At 37.4% G+C, this 12,217-nt stretch overlaps 1 protein-coding gene across 28 annotated transcripts in view; it reads left to right on the top strand.

The window, feature by feature from the left end:
* Positions 1-12,217, top strand: part of PTPRD (protein tyrosine phosphatase receptor type D) — a 2,215,209-nt gene that overhangs the window by 825,996 nt on the left and 1,376,996 nt on the right. For all 28 annotated transcript variants that reach the window (XM_080668837.1, XM_080668841.1, XM_080668865.1 and 25 more), the window contains one exon: positions 127-165. The gene's annotated coding sequence lies outside the window, so the exon portion shown is untranslated. The remainder of the gene's footprint in view (positions 1-126; positions 166-12,217) is intronic.

The following is a 12,217-nucleotide window of genomic DNA, read 5'->3' on the forward strand; positions in this document are numbered from 1 at the left end:
TTTTCATCAGTGTGCAGTACTTGTAAATGTAATAATATTATAGAATTTAAAATTTTTATTGTAATATATTTTTTAAAAAGGAAACTAAAACAACTTGTTTTCTCTGCCTTCCTTATTTGTTTTTAGGCTTGGACTCCTGGATCATCTGGTGACTTCAAAAATCTGGTAAGAAACATTTTTCTGTAGTATTGCAAATATTTTTGTTTCTTTTGCCATGAATCTCAGGAGGATGGCTTCTTATCTCAGGCTTAATCCTTTTTTCTTAACTTTTCCCTCATTTCCATCATTTTAGGTTGAATCTCATTAGACCAATTGAAGGGGGTCAATTTCATCTTAACCCATTTGGGGTAATCTGATAAATCCAGATGCTAGAAGATTTAACTGCATGGGTCAGGAGGATATCCCACTGAGGTATAGCACTTACTTCTTCAGGAAAAAAAAAAAAATTACTGAAAGTGTCTGAGATAAGAAAGAGGATTATTCAGGTAACATGCAGAAAGTATTTGAGAAATTTTCTTTTAAGACTTATCAAATGCAATAGCAAGATAAAAACCACAGAAGAGCTGAGTATGATAACTGGATTTTTAAAAAAGATTTTTATTCCTGCATTGTTAGTATTATAATTTACCTTTTATAGAATTAGAAACACACTGAAGGCACTGCTCTTTGCCAAATGAAAACTTAAAATTCTGAGTATTCGCCTGGTACACATTTTATGGGCATAAGAAAAATATAGTGTTTAATTTTTTAAAAGGCTGGTTGAGGTAGAAATCTTTCTATTTAATTGTATTTTTCCAAACAACAGCTTTTGTATTCATTGGAGACGCCAGCCAGACCCCCCCCCCTTTATTTTCTCCCACATACTCTTTTTTTTTTTTTAGAAGAAACAATTGCTTTTTATTTTTTATTATTTTAATATACATTTTTTATTGTTGGTAGTATTATAGATGTAATATTGCTCACAAATTCTTACATTGGAATCCTACTATTTTCTGAACCTATGTAAGATTATAAAACATATTTTATATTTTATCTTACTTAATTTTCTAAAGAATACTCTAGCTTGGATTCTTAGTGTTGTATAATCTGGGAGTCCCAACCTTCTTGATTTCTAGGTCACCCTTCCTAGACTGCCCAGCCAAGAGTAATATGAAATTTCAACTTGATAGATTGCAGGAGTATGGTCTTAAACACCATTCTTTACTAATAACTGGTAATGGCTGTGTTAGAATGGGAGGGTTGTGAGAGTTCTGCATGGACATTGCCTCTCACTTCCAAATGCTTCTCAGGGCAGCAAATAAATGATGTTTCTCTCTCATCCATGTTTCTATCTCAGGGTTTCTCAGTTAATACCTCCTGGTCATTTTATTACAACTTTTCTGTGCTACTTCAGGCCATTCCATGAGGACAAACCAAGAAAACGCAAAGCTCATCAGGTCGTTCAGTTCTTTCTTTTCACAGCTCCCACTGTCACCTGTTTCTGCTTTTGTGACTAGTCATTTTCTCTATCTGCCCATACACCCACCCCTTTTCTGGTCACTCCTCAAGGCCAAGTCCAACTCCCATTTTCTCCTGAAAGTCTTCATTGCTTTAAATATTGTAGTTTGATTTCTCTTCTCTCTGAATTCTTTATTTTCAGCATCATGAAGCACTTTGCCTTATAGTCACTATTCCCTGTTCCAAGGTTCTTGTGTTGTGCACATTTTTTCTACTCAGCAATTTTGCAAGCCTGTTAAATGAGATAATGATGTCATCTTGGGCTGATTTTAGCAACATATCTAATATATTGTTCTGTATTTAGTAGTTTCCCTAAATTTTTTTTTTAATTTTCCCCCTTTTTTCTTTATTGATTAAGGTATTACAAATGTGTCCTTATCCCCCTAATGTCCCCCCACCCCCCACTCATCCCCTCACCCCCCTGGTGTCTATGTCCATTGGTTAGGCTTATATGCATACATACAAGTCCTTTGGTTGATCTTTCCCCATACTTCCACCCTCCCCTGCCTTCCCTCTGAGGTTTGACAGTCTGATCGATGCTTCTCTGTATCTAGATCTGTTTTTGTTCACCAGTTTATATTGATCATATTTTTAATTGAGTAACTTATTTAGGATCTCAACTACACTTCTAAAGACCAAACCTAAAGTTTTATTTCTATTATTGTTTGCTTCTATATATGTATATCTAGAATTGTGTGTACAATTATTTTTAAAGGAAACGGTGACATGAACATGGAAGATGATTAATAGTACTTTCTGAGACAAATTCTGAGTTACATGACACACTATAAAATTGTCTTTTTAGAGTTTAATATAGAGAAAATAAAATAAATATAGAGTCCAAACCATAACAGTATTGAAGCACAAATGATAATCTTCAAACTATCCTATATAATAAAGAGCTAATATGCTAATTAGACTGGACAGCAGAATGACCTTCCAGAACAACCAGTGGGTGGGGCCGCGGGGCCACGAGGCAGCCAGGCTGCGAGGGCCAAGCCCCTTGCACGAATTTTGTGCATTGTGCCTCTAGTCCTGCATAATAAAACCCTAATATGTAAATCAACCAAACTGAGGAACAACTGTTTACTATGATGCACTGACCACCAAGGGGCAGACAATCAATGCAGGAGCTACCCCCTGGTGGTCAGTGCGCTCCCACAGGGGAGTGCCGCTCAGCCACAAGCTGGGCTCATGGCTGGCGAGCGCAGCGGCCTGCCTCCGCAGCAGGGCTAAGGATGTCCAACTGCAGTCGGACATCCCCCAAGGTCTCCTGGACTGTGAAAGGGTGTAGGCTGAGCTGAGGGAACCCCTCCCCCCCAGTGCATGAATGTCGTGCACTGGGCCTCTAGTTAATAATACATAAATTAAAATTTGCTCTATTTTATTATCATATAACTCTCAGGCTAAAATATATTTACTCTAGAACAGTGGTCAGCAAACTGCAGCTCGCGAACCATATGTGGCTCGCGAGCCGCGGTTTGCTGTTCTGTTGACTAATGAGTTTGCCGACCACTGGGATAGGGGCTTAATCACAAGGAACAACAACAGCCTATAATTATTGGAATTGAGAGTCTAGGTCAGTGGTCGGCAAACTCATTAGTCAACAGAGCGGCAAACCGCGGCTCGCGAGCCGCATGTGGCTCGCAAGCCACAGTTTGCCAACCACTGCTCTAGAACTAAATGCCAGCAATAAAAATTTACTTCAATATGAAGTTAACATTTCCCACATTGAAGTTAAAAATATTTACAAAAAACCTTGTTGCAGCATTTTTAACTTATATAAGATAATGTGTTTAATACTTATGATTCACTGATTTTTATATCTATGTGTGCAATTTCAACAATCTGTTCTAATTCATAAATTTTATTTTCTGCACCTGAAGTTTGGACCTTTTAAGAGGTCAAAATAATAACATGTGTACAGTTACATACAGTTGTAGGGAGTGCGTATTTTTAAACATTCACTGTATATAAGATGCTATGCTCGGGGTTTTTTCTGTGTAGTCTCATTTTAACCTTCCAATCATACTTTGAGGTGCCCATTTTGGTTACCTTTTCAAGCAGAGCTGACTAAGGGTCTGAGAAGTTAATTAGTTCATCTACATCCACTTAGATAATCATGATGCTGAGATTTCAATCTTGTTCTAGGACTCCAAAGACTCCACTGAGATGTCTTCCTAAAAAAAACTTACTTACCTCAGTAAGCTTATAATAAAAGCCAGTTCTGCATGTATTGGAGTACTAACCCTAATCTCCAATCCTTAAGAAAATTGATACATAAGTGATTAAAATGAGATTTAATCTTTGTACCTACAGTTATCCTATGTAATAAAGAGGTAATATGCAAATTGACCATCATGCACTTGCATAAGATGGACGCCCCCGTCTGGTCACAAGATGGCCACCCCCATGTTGTCACAAGAAAGCCGCCCCCATGTCGTCACAAGATGGCCGACAGGGGAGGGCAGTTGTGGGCGATCAGGCCAGCACGAGAGGGGAGTTGGGGGCGACCAGGCCAGCAGGTGAGGGCAGTTGGGGGCAACTGGGCCTGCAGGAGAAGAGAGAGCAGTTGGGGGGGGACCAGGCCTGCAGGGGAAGGCAGTTAGGGGCAACCAGGCCAGCAGGGGAGGGCAGTTGGGGGCAACCAGGCCATCAGGGGAGGGCAGTTGGGGGCGACCAGGCCGGCAGGGGAGGGCAGTTAGGAGTAACCAGGCCAGCAGGGGAGGGCAGTTGGGGGCAATCGGGCTGGCAGGGGAGCAGTTAAGTGTTGATCAGGCTGGCAGGCAGAAGCAGTTAGGGGCAATCAGGAAGGCAGGCAGGTGAGCTCTTGGGAGCCAGCAGTCCTGGATTGTGAGAGGTATATCCCACAGGGATTGGGCCTAAACGGGCAGTCAGACATCCCCCAAGGGGTCCCAGATTGGAGAGGGTGCAGGCTGGGCTGAGGGACACTCCCCCCCTCCCAGTGCATGAATTTTGTGCAACGGGTCTCTAGTTTTAGAAGATGAAAAGCCTGCCATCATCACTGTTGGTATGCTACCATGATATACATTGTCATTATGTGAACATAAATCCTATATTCAGAGACCAAAGAAAGTAATCATACTCTCATCAATTCATTTATTCATTCAGTTTCTTAAAATTTATTAAGTAACTTTTTTGTGTGTAAGCACCCTGATACAGGTTGGGTAATAAAAATGACATTCAAGGACTGTCTTTTTATGTGTTCTACATAATTGTTACATTTTTTTTGAAAGTTGCTATTGATTAAAATTTTGAGCTTTTGTTGCTTCCCTTTCCCTTGGCAGGATAGCAGTTCACTGGAAATCATAAGACTAATGTGAGAAACATCGTTAGTGCACATTAGTATCTGGGTTTCCTTTCACACTTGACCATAGGGAGGTTATGATTTCCCTCCACCTTACAGTTGGTGGAGTCATGGGATTACTTCTGGCCAAGGAAAAATGGAAGTGAAGTATGTCACTTCTGGGCCGAGGAGGTGAAAATCTCCCATGTGCTTTTCTAGACTCTGCCTCTGCAGACGAGGCTTCAGTTGGAGATACTATTTCCTATGATGCCATGGGCTGTGAATAGCAGTACTAACTGGTGCCAGGCCGGTGACAGTATACCTTGCTGACAACAATTCCCATTGCACAATTTCAAGAGCTCTGGCTGACATTTTCAGAGGACGTTTTCCATTATTGCCCAAAATGTGGGCGTTGATGCTGGGTTCATTATACTCTAATCATCCCATGGAAGAGATGGTGAAGAAAAAACAAACATAATTACTACTGACTCTTACGTTACTCCTCTAACTTAGAGAATATGGATTAGGAAAGTGTGATGGACACAACCATGTCTTGGAAACTGTAAGGTCCCTCAGATGTCATTGAAGTAATTAGCTGTGCTATCACAAGAGGAAATCATCCTGGATTCCTGAGTCACCTGATGGAAGAGAGATGCTCCCCTTCCAAAGACAACTTATAAGAACAAGAAGTACATTCTTTTGTCTTAAGCTACTGAGTTGACTTTTTTGGGGGTGGGGGAGTGTTTTGTTACTGCAGCATAACACCTTGCCCAAACTAATCAAATGGTTCTTGGGAAATTGGGCATTGTAGTGTTTGAGTCATTCTGAAATCTGGAATCATGTTTCCGAAGGTATATGTTGGCAATATTATATTTTATATTTATGTATTTATTACTGTAAAATAGTTTTCTCTTGACTGTCACCTAATAATCTAAGGTACTTGGCATAGCAGGCAACATAGGGCCCCCTAACTAAAAGCTTTGGTAAAATCCGTACTAAAATTTTAATAAAAATCAGCTATTACTCACTTTTCTGATGGTCTTAGGCTCTACAGCAGCAGTTCTCAACCTGTGGGTCATGACCCACAGGTTGAGAACTGCTAGCAGGGTTGCCTAAGACCATCGGAAAACACAGATATTTACATTATGATTCATAACAGTAGCAAAATTACAGTTATGAAGTAGCAAGGAAAATAATTTTATGGTTGGGGGTCACCACAACATGAGGACTGTATTAAAGGGTTGCGGCATTAGGAAGGTTGAGAACCACTTCAGGGGTGGGCAAACTTTTTGACTCGAGGGTCACAATGGGTTCTTAAACTGGACCGGAGGGCCGGAACAAAAGCATGGATGGAGTGTTTGTGTGAACTAATATAAATTCAAAGTAAAGGAGCGGAGGGGAGAGCAAGAGAACCCTCCACTCTTTCGGCTCCGCAGGCCGGATAGAACAGCCGAACGGGCCGGATCCGTCCTGCGGGCCGTAGTTTGCCCACGGCTGGCTTAGATGAAGCAAAGGACACGAAGTAGGGAAAATACAAGGCATGTATTTAAATATAAAATGGCATACTTTCCAGTTGAGAAATGAACAGCATTCCTGAAATTGTACTTTTGCTCCTTTAATCTGAACTAGCATCAGGTAACAGTTTATATTAAAGATCATAAAACAATCATTTTTTTCCTAACTTAAAACGAGCCCCCATGTCTTAGTTTATTTTATTTTGGTGGGTTGCTCAGAATAATCTATATTTAACTCTTTAGTTTTTGGAATGACCTGAAACAATATCCCCTCCTATGTCTGATTCTTTTTTTGCCTTTTACAGTGGAAGTCTTTGCATGCTGTCTCATGCTCCCTTTACTTTTTAAGATATGTACTAACTTAAGTCCCACCAACATTCCAGAAAACATCATTTCTAAAACAGCTAATTAATTAAACATACCCCCTTTTCTTCACACATAGGACTAGAGATCAAAAACAATTATATACAATTACTCAGAACTGCAAAAATTTAAATATACTACTACAGAAGAGGGCACAACAAATTATGCCTCATGAAGCATTTCCTGTCAATCATTAATAGTCTCTAAAATATCTGTGGTACGTTAAAATCTACCTCTATAATATTTATTCAACTTTTGGGAGTCAGAGTCATTACATCAGGAATTTAATCTAACTTGAGTGCTACATCCCTTCAACAATTTCCATTAACCTTGTACCTGCTGTTCTTCTCCCCTAATTTCACCTACAGGATAGAGTTCAGAGAAGCTTCTGAAGGCAGTACATCCCATTTTGGGAGACTACTAGTTTTCAAACATATTCCCTTGGCTTTGAGCAAAAGCATTTTATATTAGTGGTTTGCTCCTCAGGCTTACTGGCATGGGATTTGCATATTTGCTAATAACAATCCTTAGTCGGACTCTAATAGCATCAATATTTGGACCACATGGAAAAGTGTCCTTTAAAGTGAAAAGTTAAATTATCTACGTTTTTATTTAAGCTGCTCTCATCTTATATAGAATAATAATAAATGCTTTTATGAAAATAATTTAAATAGGGATTCTATTAAATCTTCTGACATTATTTATCTTGGCAATCATATATTGAAAGAACATTTTGTGGTTAATTAAGCACGGCATTTCCTGCTTGATTTCTTGCCTGCTGTCCTAAGTCAAGCAATACTTTTCCAGGTGTTCATCAAAAAAAAAGTAATACTACCCTAATAGTTTTTTTTTTAATAATTTAAAAACTCCCTATTTATTCCTCATTGTGTGTTACCCTACATTACTTCCTCTATTTGGGTACGTGGATGTCTGAACTTATTCTTCACACAGTTCCCATGTGATACCGGGGAAAATGACTTGCAGCTGATGCCCTGTCAACTTCTGTTCCCTTTGTTTTGGAGAAAGATCGTTCCCACCTTGGGGAGTGCTTCCCCAGTCTAAAAGCACTCCTGCAATACAAACTCTAGAATAAAAAAGGATATATATTTTGAAAAGTTTTCCATAAACATATTAAGACATAGGAAAGTGTCTTTCCATGTATCATTTCTGATTCCTAGTTGATGCTGAACCGGTTCCCTTTTTTATGTTAATGGAAGATATATAGCGGGAAATGTCTTTCACAGTTCCAAAATTAAAGGAGGAACAGGAAACCATGAAAAGGCAATGAAATGACTGAGGTTGAAGAAAGGCAATATTACACAATATATTTAGTTTTTCAGAAAAATAATTTAGATATAAATTTTGTCAGTGACCTTAAATGCTTTTGTTTATCATCATCCTCGTACAGAAATATTGATTCACTGTCAAATACATTTTGCGTATTTTACTTTTTTATTGACACAGAATATTTTGCTTTGTCTGCATCTGGCCATTTCTAATTAGACAAATTGGTCCTAGAATATTTATATTTTATTTATTTAAATCTTTATATCCCTAAAATCACCACTAATTTTCAGGCATGCATGATATCATACATGCGTATTTGTATTTTTGACATGTATATAGGTAGATTTTTGCCACAACCACCAAGTTTGCTTTAAATTTGTACATGATTTTGTATATGATTCCTTAAGTAAAATATTTAAATAGGCCATCTAGACACTTAAAATGATTTTCTAAAAATCATGCTTAAGAAAATCATAGCATCTTACTGAAGGTATTGAGCAATGGTAAGTGACAAGGGTGGTGGGCTTTATGGGAATTGGGTCCAAGCTAGTAGGAGTAAGCATGGAGGATTTTACAAGATCTTGCCAATGAGGATCCCACTTGAGCCTCTCTCCTTGATTCTGAGATACCCTTCATAATTAGGAAATGTGTACTGCTTCCTAGATATAGGAGACAATTACATTGTGACTATATGGATCTGTGAGAGTAAGAATCTTTTTTTTATTGAAGGATGGAATGAAGAGATAACCAAGGAGGTTTCTGAGAAAGATCACAATAGAAAATTAATTCTGGGATAACATTTTTTTGTTGTTGTTATTCTATGACATGTCAATGCTCTTTGAAATAGATGTGTGAGCACTCCATAAACCATATTGTAGGATTTCATTTTCTTACTTAAAGTTCTAGCAAGTCAGAAATAAATCATGTTTCGTAGTTAGGTAACTGTGTAGTTGCTATATTACTCATGCTTCCCTGAACTGGGCTCTGGGAAGTGTTGCTTGGTGCTTAGAGCATCAGCCTGTGCACAGAAGGGTCCTGGGTTTGATTCCTAGTCAAGAACATGTACCTGGGTTGCAAGTTCAATCCCTTGCCCTAGTTGGGGCATGTGCGGGAGGCAACCAATTGATGTGTCTCTCAGATTGATGTTCCTCTCCATTCCTCTCTCCCTTCTATTCTCTCTAAAAACTCAATGGAAAACATATCCTTAGGTGAGGATTAACAAAAACAAAACAGCAACAAAAAATACAACACTGTCCTGGTAGAAAAATAATGAGAAAAATGTTCTCATTTCATATATAATCCTTTTTTTTCCAGTGCTGTGTTTTGTGTTTTTTTTTTTTAGAATAATTCTCTTATTAAAAAACTCACTGCAATTTCTTGAAATTCTATAATTTGTCATTAAATTTCACAAGAGGATTTGGCACAGAAAGCTTCTCAAATGTATCTTCTTGAAAAAGGCAACATGGCCATTTTGTTCTATCAACATGTATATAAGTAGTAATAAATACTTTCTCCCCTGAAATGGAAATCGAGAAGCCTGGGTAAAGGGACTACATTAAAACCTTGTGAGACAGCTATACTGACAAGCCTCCCTCACTAATATTCATGCATAGAACTAAGCAAAACCATGTTTTAAATTATATGTACAAAAGCCTTGCTTAGCATTCACAGATCAAAGTTTATATAAGAGATCAGATTGTATTGTTTTCTGTGTCTCTGTTGGTGACTTTTCATTCCACCTCCCAGTGCATTGAAATGATTTAGTACCATAATTCCTAATACTAATTTGATTAATGTGCGCTTCCAAAAAACACAGAAATCACCTGAGCAGCAAACAACTGAAATTTGGGCAGAAACTCATGCCACCTTGGTGTCCATCTCTTTAAAATCTCTGTGGGGAGAAGTAAAATGTATGAAGTCATCATTCCAGAATCTTAAGTCAGACTTACAAAAATATTAGTGAAGTTGTACATTCACTTTTCACAGTAGTATCACTGCTGCATCTTAGCAAAACAAAGGCTTTTCCTATTCCCTTGCCATGTATAGAATATTGAGATAAAAAATTGTGCTCTGATAGTGGAAGATCAATCATGTTGTAGTGGTTGAACATGTGCTCCCTTTAGAATAAAGACGCATAATTCAAGTTGTGTTGTGGCATGGCTTAGTTCTGATTGATGCCTATTAACAAGACTTTTTTTCTCATTAAAAATAGTACAGTCATATTTTCTCCATTTGTCACATTTAGAAGCATCATTTTAAGGGACTTATTTTATGGTATTATTATTTTATAGTATTTATTTTGGCAAATGTAGCAGAACTGTAGCATAGACTTTACAAATTTAATACGTAAAATCTTAGACATCATCACTGAGGACATTTCATAATCCTCTGTGGCAACATCCTATGTTAGTCTTAATTTACGGTATTTACCTTTACATCCTTAGATAAATAAGAACTTAAAACAGCATGACTTATTCTTGGTTTGAAAAAATATGATATGAAATTATATTGTGCTCTTGGAGCATCTTCATGCTCATTGTGTTCGTGGTGTAACACAATTGCTACTGACTTCATATGTGACTTGACAATATAAAGTCTAAGTCTCAGTTTTCTCATCTGTGAAATGAATCTATGTGCAAATTATTTCCAACTCTGACAATCTATTTTGGATAAAAAGGCTCACCCCTATCCCACCTTTATACCTGGGAAAATAGATACAGATGTCTTCTTAAATTCTCACCAAATTAATGTGGAATTGAACATGAAAATCCTGACAGGGTGATGGCATTTTGTCTTCAATGTTGATATCGTTTCATACTCATGTTTGCAATGTCATTTTCTCTCATAAAAGAAAATATGTGATGTATTTTCTTTAAGAATACCAGTGGATAACTCAAAAAAAATTTTTTTTTGGGGGGGGGGCTCGTCCGGGATATTTATTTCTTGATATACTACGGAAGCATTTTATGTTTCTAAAACGTATACTTCTATCTCCCATTCTTCCATAACAGAAAAGGGCAGAATTCCTCAAAGTGAGAATGATTTCACACCAAAACTCAGTTCACCACAGTTATGTAAGGCGATTTTGCAGAGTATATTTTCTGGGATGTTAGGGATAATTACAATGTGTACTCAAGATTTTCTTGGGGTGGAAAAAAATGGATCTTTTGTTCCAAGTATTCCCATTACTAGTTTTTCTTGGGGGGTCGGGTGGGGGTTATCCTACAATATATGCTTTTACCATGAGAGTATTACTACAGTATTAGCAAATAGTTCATATGTTTTCATATTCTGTTTATAAAGGGAGTGTCTAATAATCTAAAAGGAAGTGTTTACGAAACCAAGATTAATTGCTTCTGTCCACAGAATACTGGCTGCTTGTTTTCATCATCCCCTAAATTGTCAAAAAATTAATGGCTAGAATTATGGAATAAGTACAGCTGCTCTTTATCCATGGTAAAACTTCCCTCTGGGATCACAGAGCACCTTTGTTTTAAATGTTCCCTTCCATTTCTTTTATTTTCAAAATGAACTTGTAAGATCCTTATTGAAATGGCCACCAAGGTAACAAAATGAGTCAGCTTTCTTTATCTTTATGGTGAAAGATAAACTCATTTAAAAGTTTTTTGCACCTGTGTGATTATTGAAGTATTTTTATATAAAATAACAGAATCTATTAAATTTGCTATTTACAACAGTCTTCTACCTTTCAGTTCTCTGTTTAACATCTGTTCGAAATAAAATTTTATAAAGATGTTCTTTTTTATACTGAGGTAAAAGAGTTCATTGTTATAAATGAATATATTCTCTTAATACTGTGATGTATTTTTTTCCATCTATATATGAAGTTTCTATATCAAAATTATTTTTGGGGTTGTGGATTTTCATGTGTTTAATTGTTACATATTCTGTCTTTTCAGTTATACATAAAACAGGTATGTGTCGTTTGATTCTACAAATGAACCAAAACTCTCCATCTCCTATTTCACTTAGCATAATGTCCTTAAAGGATGTCCTTAAAGTCCATTCAAATGTCACAAATAGCAGGATTTCCTGTGGGGGATTTTTTATGGCTGAATAATATCCATTGTGTGTGTGTGTGTGTGTGTGTGTGTGTATGTATGATGTCACATTTTCTTTATTCATCTGTCCACTGATGAATACTTAGGTTGTTGTCATGTGTTGGCTATCTCTATATATAAAAGGTTAAGTGACCGGCCGACCATACATATGATGTGCACTGACCACC

Source organism: Plecotus auritus (genome assembly GCF_963455305.1).
Source record: "Plecotus auritus genome assembly, chromosome: 5".
In the NCBI taxonomy this organism is placed as follows: domain Eukaryota; kingdom Metazoa; phylum Chordata; class Mammalia; order Chiroptera; family Vespertilionidae; genus Plecotus; species Plecotus auritus.